The sequence below is a fragment of the Zingiber officinale genome, chromosome 11B, assembly GCF_018446385.1.
Source record: "Zingiber officinale cultivar Zhangliang chromosome 11B, Zo_v1.1, whole genome shotgun sequence".
NCBI classification, from domain to species: Eukaryota; Viridiplantae; Streptophyta; class Magnoliopsida; order Zingiberales; family Zingiberaceae; genus Zingiber; species Zingiber officinale.
In genome coordinates this window covers 35,575,821-35,586,253 of record NC_056007.1, presented here as the reverse complement: position 1 = coordinate 35,586,253, position 10,433 = coordinate 35,575,821, and positions in this window count along the sequence as shown.

Sequence of the window (10,433 nt, the reverse complement as noted above, 5' to 3'; positions counted from 1 at the left end):
GCATTTCCTATGCTATCACATATCATGACATATACATAACATAAATTTCATTCTTTTCTCATTATGTATAGCATTTCCTATGCTATCACATATCATGGCATATAAAACAAATACATGATCCTTAACAAGAAAACAAATACATGATCCTTAACATTTCATAGGGAGAACCTCGTACTAGTTGGGTAAAACAATAATTTCCCTAGCCTCTTAAAACTATTTTTGGCCGAAATTCTAGGGTTAAGTACTCCTTTGATCAAGCATCATATAGGTGTAAAAACATGAAGAAGATCCCTTTTCCATGGCATAGAAAATCTATCATGTAGTGTAGACTTAGTTACACCTCACTAGATTTTGAAAGCTCTTCTTAACCGAATTTTCTCAAACTTGTTTCTAGGTTTTAAAATCCTCATAAAATCTGAAAAATATATAAAAAGCCTTGTACCACAGGTGAGGGGAAGCTTACCTTCTTCGCTTAAGTTTCCTAGAGTTGAGAACTTGCTTGGACCTTTCTTCCTTGCTTGCTTTGCTCGGCACCAATGGAGGAGAGGAGTGGCTAGGTCTTTTGGTGGAGAGGAGGAGGAAGAAGAGGCTTCTCTTTCCTCTTGTGTTGCTCGGCAACAACAAGAGAGAAAGAGGGAGAGAGTGAAGAGGAAGAAGAGGTTCTTCCTCTTGTGTTGCTCGGCAACAAGAAGAAGAAGAGAGGGAGAGGTGAGTCTCGGCACAAAAGGGAGGAGAGGAGGAGAATGAGTGGGGGATGAAGTTGAAGTCACCCCTCCATGCCTATTTATACTAAAATGAGGGGAGGAAACTTGACTTGATTCATCCTCCCTATTCATTTCTCCCCTTAAATGACAAGAATATTCTAGAGAAATGTCTTTTGAGTTCTCTCTTTTCTTTCCCTTAATTTCTCTCTTTTCTCTTCTTTAATTAAAATTCCTATCTCTCCTCTTACAATATCCTCTCCTATCCCACTTGGTTAACACATGCATGCATCCACAAGAGAACCAAGGATCAAAACTTGTTTATGTATATTTTTATTTCTTTTTACTTCCTTTTCCTTTTAAGTAGAAAGAATCCTTTCTTATTCTTAACTACTTAATCCTTTCTCTCCTTATCAATAATTCTCCTATCCCCTTTGGTATCCTATACATATTCCTTACAAGAGATCCAAGGTTCAATCTCTCTTCTAACATTTTATTTTCTTTTGTACATAATAATTCGTATATTACTATATTATGCATTATGCATAAATATTTCATACATATATATATTATCTCATATTTCTTCCTTTTGTCCATATTGATTCCATACATTTTAAATCATGCATAGATGATTTATATTCTCAACTTTATTTTTCTTTCATAAAGTTTTAATCATCTAAATCCATCTTAATATTTAACTTAGAATATTTACACCTTCTTTTCATTCGTACTCTCATTATCCTTACTTTCTTATCTAGGCTTTCTAGGGGTGTTACATGGAGATTGCTACCAAGACTTGTTTTGTTACCTTGATTTCTCCACAATCATTTAGCCACTGGAGTCGATAAGGTCGCGAATGTTTCCAAGTTGGTAGTGATAATTTCTCCACCAAATCAGTACTTGCCACATTGGTGCAACTCCCCCCATCAATAATAACACTGCAAACCTTGTTATTGATAGAGTAACTGGTATGAAACAAATTCTCCCTTTGATTACCTTCTTCCTCCTTAGCTTGTAGATTGAGAACTCGTCGGGCTACCAATAAGTCTCCAATAACAGCATGTTGTTCATCATCACTATCCTCTTTTTGTGGCACTCCTTCAACTATTTCATCCTCATCTTCAGACTCAAGTTCACCTTGGGTGTTTATTACCATCACCCTTTTGTTCACACATTGACTAGCTATATGGCCATGCCCTTGACATTTAAAACATTTGATATCACGAGTTTTGGAGGAAATGGGCTCGCGTTTACCTTGAGTAGTAGATGGTGTGGGTTTGGGCTTCTTGAAGGGTTCAAACTTTGGCTTATTTTAAGGTTGTTCCTCCTTTCTTGGAGACGTCCGCCATGTGCCGTGAGTAGTCATTGGTTGTCCCTTCCTAGCCAATCCTCTCTTCTTGAGTTGCTCTTCCACTTTTTGTGCTTGGTGGACCATATCTGACAACTCAACATAATGCTGCAATTCAATAATATCAGCAATTTCTAGATTTAAACTATGTAAAAACCTGGACATGGTGGCTTCCCGATCTTCATCGATATTAGCTCGGATCATGGACAACTCCATCTCCTTGAAATATTCATCCACACTTTTGGAGCCTTGAGATAACCTTTGAAGCCGCTGATATAAGCTTCTATAAAAATGGTTGGGTACAAACCTCCTTCTCATGAGTACTTTTATCTCCTCCCAAGTGGACACAGATTGCTCTCTATTCCTTCTCCGAGTCATCACCACTTGATCCCACCAAACAATAGCATAATCAGTGAATTCAATGGTAGCTAACTTCACTTTTTTTAACTCTGAGAATTCATGACAGTCAAACATCATTTCCATCTTAGTTTCCCATTCCAAATAAGCTTCTGGGTCATTTCTTCCTTGGAAGGTTGGAATTTTCATCTTAATCCCTCCTAAATCATTATTTCTTCTAGTTCCATTTCTACCTCCTCGAAATCCAATCCTGCCCCGATTATAGTTTTGCTCATCAAAGTCTTCCACAATAACCTCTTCATCTTGGGCATGTCTTCGTTGTGGTCTAGTAATACGGTCTTGTTGATGTCTTCTTGGTGTTTCATCCTCCACCCGATCCAACCTCTCATGGATAGATTCTAATTCCGCCCTCATCATCCGCTGCATCTCCCCCATCAATGCTTGTAATTGCAGGTTCGGAAGTGGCCTAGACCCCTCATTTGCTCCATCCTCCTGGTTGTTGGAAAAGGCTGCAAAATGAAAAAAAACCTCACAAGCAGTCAACTCACGTTTGGGTGGTAGCTCTCAATTGATGATATCTCTCAGTTCTTGTTCAAACTCTAGAATAAATCAGAATATCACGTAGCAATTCAAAAGATACCACCGAAACTTATGATGGTAGAATTTTAAGAGAAAATGAAAGAGTAGAAGTTTGAGAATAAGGAAAACAAGAAAAGAATTGTTGAAGACAATTTACTTCGATTCACACAAGCAGCTTTTTTTTTCTGCGCTTTCTTCTTCTCCTTTTTTTTTTTTGTCTTTTCGTTCCCTCCCCCCACGATTTTTTTTTTTTTGCTTTTGGCTGAACAACAAGTAAAGATAAATTTGCACTTGCCTTTGAACCGAAGCTCTGATACCAGATGATACCAACCCCACCAACAAATGTGATGGAATCGAGACAAAGGTGGATAGAACCCCAAGAACTAAATGACAAGAGTGTGAGTCTTGACCCGTAACCTAGAACTGGCACGAACCAAGCCTGTGAAGGAAAGAAACGCCACACCCAGGGTGATAAGTTTCGATGGGTTGAATGCCACGAGAGTAAACTCGATAACCTCAGAAAGTCCTTTCAAGAACTAAGAGAGCACACAATCTCACCAAAAACTAAGTTGCTTCATACTAAGATGTCCCTCCCTTATATAATGGGAGTGAACAAGGAAAAGTACAAGATAAGTGCATTCACAATTAGAGTCCCAATGTTGCATGTCTCATGTAAGCAATCTAGGAACCCAAAACAAAATAAATGCATGCACAATTAGAGTCCCAAGTCGCATGCATCATTAAACAATCTAAAATACTTACGTCTTCATGCATGAACGAGTTCTCATGCTTATTAGCGTTCTTCCGTTAAGCACGGTCAGTCATGGATGGTTATGTCTGATTACGTGGATTAGGCCACGACTAGCAGTTGAGATTATCTTGGTCTCTCCTTGCTCATAGTCCTCCCTGTTAGTTAGAGCCCTAGAGCCAATCATTTGATGATTGTATGGACTTATTGTATCATATTCTTGTATATTAATAAAGGCATTTGTTTGGTTATTATACTTATTTGTATTAGTGCCAAATAGACTAAGTATAATAGCGTCCTTGAGTAGAAGGTTCATACCTGTATCAATCGATTAGTTGAATCGATAGTGAGATGATATAGGGAACACTACTCTAAATCAATCCTAGTCGAGTATTAACATTCAGGGATAATGTTAATACAATAAGATTAGCATGTAGGTCAGCTCGATGACTTGATCTCACAAGTCATGGATATAGAGATATCAAGCTGACACATGGGTATGCATTAGAGAATGTATACTGAATGACCCACCATGAGAAAGTATCATGGATCGTTATATGAGTGTCATATACTTTCTCATGTGGCTATTAGTATGACTATTAGTCCTTTGACCTGAAGTCACCATGGATCCCTACATAAGGAGTTACGTACTTTAGTTTTGTCAAACGTCACCCGTAACAGGGTGGACTATAAAGGCGATTACTGGGTATGTAACAAATTATGCAGAGGGATGTGAGTGATGTAGATGGGATCTATCCCTCCCATATGACGGGAGCGACATCAATATTCTTGATAGAGTTAGACCACGAAGTGCATGGCCATGCCCAAATGAGTCAACATTAGATGTTGAGCTCATTTGATCGAGTGAGTCTACTTGGAGTTCAAGATTTAGATTGGTTAGAGGATGACACGGTCTATGCCTCACATTGATCAATCTAGATGTCTACGATAGAAGGACAATGTCATATATTGTGAGGAGTCACAATTAGTAGTCACAAGGTGATGTTGGATCTCGACATTTCTTGTAACTTGGGTAGTAATGATGTGTTGCTAGATACCGCTCATTATTTATGCTCCTAAATGGGTTTAGGGCATTGCCAACGTTACAAGAACCTATAGGGTCACACACTTAGGACAATTAGATGGAGATTTGGTTCATACGATGAACCAAGAGGATTAGATTCATTTGATGAATCAAATTGGATTAAGAGTAATCCAAATTGGGCTAATTGAGTTAGACTCAAATTGATTCATGTATTTAATGAGTCTAATTTAGATTATGACTCATTAGATCAATTTAATTTAATGAATTAGATTCATTATATTAAGTTGGCTTGAATCAAATGGTTTGATTAGATCAACCATGAGAGAGATTGAGTCAAGTTTGACTTGACTAGAGAGGAAGAGGAAGAGTCAAGTTTGACTTGACTCTTTTCCACATCATGAGTGAGGTGGCAAGATGTGGACCAATAGTGTTGTTCCACATCATCTTGTTTTGCCACCTCATGGAGGTTACAAGCCTCCATTGCATTTAATGTGGGTTGGCCACATTAAATGAGTGGAGGTTACTCATTTGCCACATCATTGTGAGGTGGCAAGATGTGGACCAATGGTAATGTTCCACATCTTCATGATGTGCCACATCATAGGAGTTACACAACACCTCTTAATGGCCTCCACTTAATTGTAATTAAGTGGAAATGGGGGTTACACACTAAAATGTGGCCGGCCACTTTAGAGGTGGGAATGAAATTCATTTTTCATTCACCTCCTCATTTACTCCTTCTTCTTCCTTGTGATCTCTCCTTGCTCTCCCTCCTCTTCCTTGCCGTGACCTATCAAGGTGCTAGCACACCTTTGCTTAGGTTTTTCTCCATCAAGAATTGTTCGTGTGGATATGTAACACCCCTAGAAAGCCTAGAAGGGTAATGGGAGTACGAATGAAAAGAGGATGTAAATACTCTATGTTAAATATTAAGATGGATTTAGATGATTAAAACTTTATGAAAGAAAAATAAAGTTGAGAATATAATCATCTAAGCATGATTTAAAATGTATGGAATTAATGTGGACAAAAGAAAGAAATAAGAGATAATATGTACATGTATGAAATATTTATGCATAATGCATAATATATATGAATTATTATGTGTAAAAGAAAATAAAATGTTAGAAGAGAGATTGAACCTTGGATCTCTTGTAGGGAACATGTATAGGATACCAAAGGGGATAGGAGAATTATTGATAAGGAGAGAAAGGATTAAGTAGTTAAGAATAAGAAAGGATTCTTTTTACTTAAAAGAAAAAGGAAGTAAAAAGAAATAAAAATATACATAACCAAGTTTTGAACCTTGGTTCTCTTGTGGATGCATGCATGTATTAACCAAGTGGGATAAGAGAGGATATTGTAAGAGGAGAGATAGAAAATTTTATTAAAGGAGAGAAAAGAGAGAGATTAAGAGAGAACTCACAAGGCATATCTCTAGAATATTCCTATCATAAAGAAGAGGAATAAATGGGGAGGATGAATCAAGTCAAATTTCCTCCCCTCATTTTAGTATAAATAGGCATGGAGGGTGACTTCAAATTCATCCTCCACTCCTCTCCCTCTCCTCCTCCCTCTTGTGCCGAGACCCCTCTCCCTCTCCTCTTCTTCTTGTTGCCAAGCAACACAAGAGGAAGGAAGCTCCTCTTCCTCCTCACTCCCTCCCTCTTCTTTCTTCCTTGTTGTTGCCGAGCAACACAAGAGGAAGAAGCTTCTTCTTCCTCCCCTCTCCACCAAAAGACCTAGCCACTCCTTTCCCTCCATTTGTGCCGAACCTAGCAAGCAAGAAGAAAGGTCCAAGCAAGTTCTCAATTCTAGGAAACTTAAGCGAAGAAGGTAAGCTTCCCCTCACCTGTGGTACAAGGCTTTTTACATGTTTTTATGATTTTATGAGGATTTTAAAACCTAGAAACAAGTATGAGAAAATTCGGTTAAGAAGAGCTTTCGAAATCTAGTGATGTTTAACTAGTCTTCACTAAATGATAGATTTTCTATGCCATGGGAAAGGATTCTTCTTCATATTTTTATACCTATATGATGCTTGATAAGAGGAGCACTTAACCCTAGAATTTCGGCCAAAAATATTTTTAAGAGGCTAGAGAAATTCATTGTTTTACTCAACTAGTACAAGATTCTTCCTATGAAATGTTAGGGACCATGTAATTAGTTTTCTTGCTTAGAAGATGTTTGAACTAAAAGGAAACCCACCCATATGTTTCGGCCAAGAAGGGGTTTAGGGTTAGGAATACCCTTAAATTTAAATAAACATGCTCATGAGGTAGGATACAAAGATGTTAAAAGATTTGTATGTTTCGGCCAAGTTGTTCATGAACTAAATTTATATGTTTATTTCTTAGTAAATTTTACCATGAAACTCACTTAGGTTTTCATGCTTTAGACTACTTAAGAACCTAGCTAAAGAATGGTAGGTTTCGGCCATGTGAAAGAAATAAAAGAAAAAAAAAAGGGGAAAGAAAGAAACCTAGGAAATGTTATGCAATGAAATTTATGTAAATGCCATGATATGTGATAGCATATGAAATGCTATACATAATAAGAAGAATGAAATTTATGTAAATGCCATGATATGTGATAGCATATGAAATGCTATACATAATGAGAAGAATGAAATATATGGAAATGCCATGATATGTGATAGCATATGAAATGCTATACATAATGAGAAGAATGAAATATATGTAAATGCCATGATATGTGATAGCATATGAAATGCTATACATAATGAGAAGAATGAAATTATGTGAATGTCATGATATGTGATAGCGTATGAAATGCTATACATAATGAGAGGAATGAAAAATGAAATGCATGAAAGATTGTTAGGGATATGATATGATAGTTATGCATGATAAATTACTTTGTATGGTTTGTACCAAGGGTGGGCTCCGTAAACGCCCCGGGGTCGATGGAATAAGACTCGGGCCTCGTCAGTAATGGGCTTCTGATGCCCTAGGTCGATGGAGTAAGACTCGGGCCTAGTATGTATGTATGGTAGGGTTCAAGACTTGCTACCTTGGACCTACGTATGATGTATGTGGTACAAACCGGGATCCCCAATGATGATGCATTGCCTGCATATGTGCTTGAATTAGCTAATGATTTGATATGATGCCATGATGATATGAATACGATACCTTTGTACGTTGTATGCTTATGATATTACGCATGATGTTAATATACGATGATTTTCGGTTTTAGTGAGTAGGAAAAGAACTTACTGAGCCATGAGTGCTCACAGCTTACTTTCCTTGTACCGCAGATAAAAGAACTGGATGAACTAGAGGAGCAACAGGAGGAGCGGATAATGATGTGTGTGGTGGTGGCTCGGCAAAGAACGATTCGGATAGATTGATATGATTAGTTATAGAATCAATATATGCATATTTAATCTGTGATATCATGCTTATTTAAATAAAATGAATGGTTTAAATTTTTTATTCTTCCGCTGTTATAACTAAAGCATGTACGTAAGTAGTATAAAGAACGTAGCGCCTCTTTTGGTTGGGTAAGAAGGGCGGGCGTTACAGGATACTTCTAGAGGACCGACACTTGACGGTCTCGAGATCCGGTGTACCGTTGGACGAGAGGGATTTGCGAGGGCACGCTTCGAAGGTATAACTCTCATCTAGTGTAGATCTAGAGGTTTTTAAACTCGTACTCGTAATTTTCTTTCGGTTTTCCTTGCACGGATCTACGGCTTTGGGTAATTAGGGGTTTCCGCGACGCGAAAAGCGGTTTTCGCGGCCCGAAAAACCCAACACTCCCAATATTTTTTTATTAGCCCATTTAGTGCTTCCTTGAAACGCTTTGCCAGCAGTCTTGTAATTGGGCCTTCCGGAAGTGATAATTGATCTCTCCTATCTTCAGCCCTTGGGCATACATTACTCCTCCTTATGCTCATATTTTATGTTTAACTCTTAACTTTAACTTTTCTCTCGACATATATCAAAAAAAAAAGGTACTAAGTTAGAGAGAAAAAAAAACTTTAAATCCGAAAAGCTAGTTTTTTTTAATCTTTTAAACTCTTCCTGAAGGGTAACACTTAAAATTATTTATCTTTTAAATAAAATAGGTAAATAATTAGCTTTGAAAAGATGTATTTGAAAAATACTTAACTCAATACTTAACTTTGAAAAGATTTTCTTAAAAAAACTTAGCTCAATACTTAGCTTTTAAAAGATTTTCTATAAAAAACTTAGCTCAATACTTAGTTTTTAAAAGAATTTTAACAAAAACTTAGTTAAGTACTTAGCTTTTAAAAAAAATTGATAAAAAACTTAGTTAAAGTTAAGTTTTGAAAAGAATTCCTTGTAATAATACTTAGCTAAGAAAATGATTTCTTTGAAAAATACTTAGCTAAGTTAAAAACACTTATCAAGTACTTTGCTTTTTGAAAAGATTTTTAAAACACTTAGTTAAGTACATAAAAAATTAGTTAAAAATACTTTTTCAAAAACTTAGTTTTCCAACTAGAAATTGTTGGATCATGATGTACGTGAGAGGGGGGGGTGAATCACGTGGTTTTCAAAAATGCTTCTTTTTTAGTTTTTCAAAACACGAGTACGCAGCAGAAAGTAAGAAATAAAAGAGAAGAAACATAAGAAGAACACAAGCGGTTTTTACTTGGTTTGGAGCCTTCGGTAACTCCAACTCCAAGGCCTAGGTCCCGCGGACCTATCGATAGGCAATCCACTAAAAAAACCTCTTCCGGCAACCCTGGAAGAGAGAATCAAGTACAAGAGAAATTAGGTCAAGTGCAACACACTGCACTTGTCCTTTTATAGTAATTAAGTATAAACACAGATATTACCAACACTTTTTAGGAATTAGAATGAGGCACTTTATGTTGATGTCTGCCTTCCGGGCACGATCAGAACTCCTTGGAGTAGTCATCGGCTTTGTAGCTTCACAGTAGAGTCGTAGCAGGAACTGGAAGCAATCGAAAGCTTCAATGCACGTGTAGTAGCTCGTATGTACTTGATAATGAAGTGTCTACTCGAGACTGCCTTATAAAGGGCTTAGAGGGTGCCTCCCATAAGAATGGAAGGTGCCTTCAATAAGGCAAACTCTATCTCGAGCAAACCGACACTTATTTGCGACCGATTCCAAAAATTATCCTGCCGAGGACGCCTTCCATAGCCATGGAAGGCGCCTTCTATGACAGTACCGAGGCGCCTTCCATAGCCATGGAAGGTGCCTTCGGGTACTATTCACCCGAAGGCAATGTTGCTTTCTTGCTTGTTTTCTTACCCAGCAAACATGTTTTAGTTAAAATAACCTGCATAATAAGTGTTAGCACAAATATGAATAGTAGTAATTAGTTCATGTCCTCTCAGGACTAGGAACTAATCAATGTCTCATTCAAGGAATCTCAAATGGGCCTAAATTGGATTGACGCCTACTATCCCTCAACTAGGACACGTCCTCACAGAGTCACTCTCCTCGAGTGAATTACCTTTACTTACCTTTTGTCAGACATCCGGTCAGCCCGTTGACCAGTCTAGACTTCATGCCAACCATCCGATCAGCCCGTTGACCTAGCTGGACTTCATGCTAGCTATTTAGTCGACCCATCGACCTAGCTGGACTTCGTGCCAACTATCCGGTCAGCCCGTCAACCTAGCTAGACTTCGT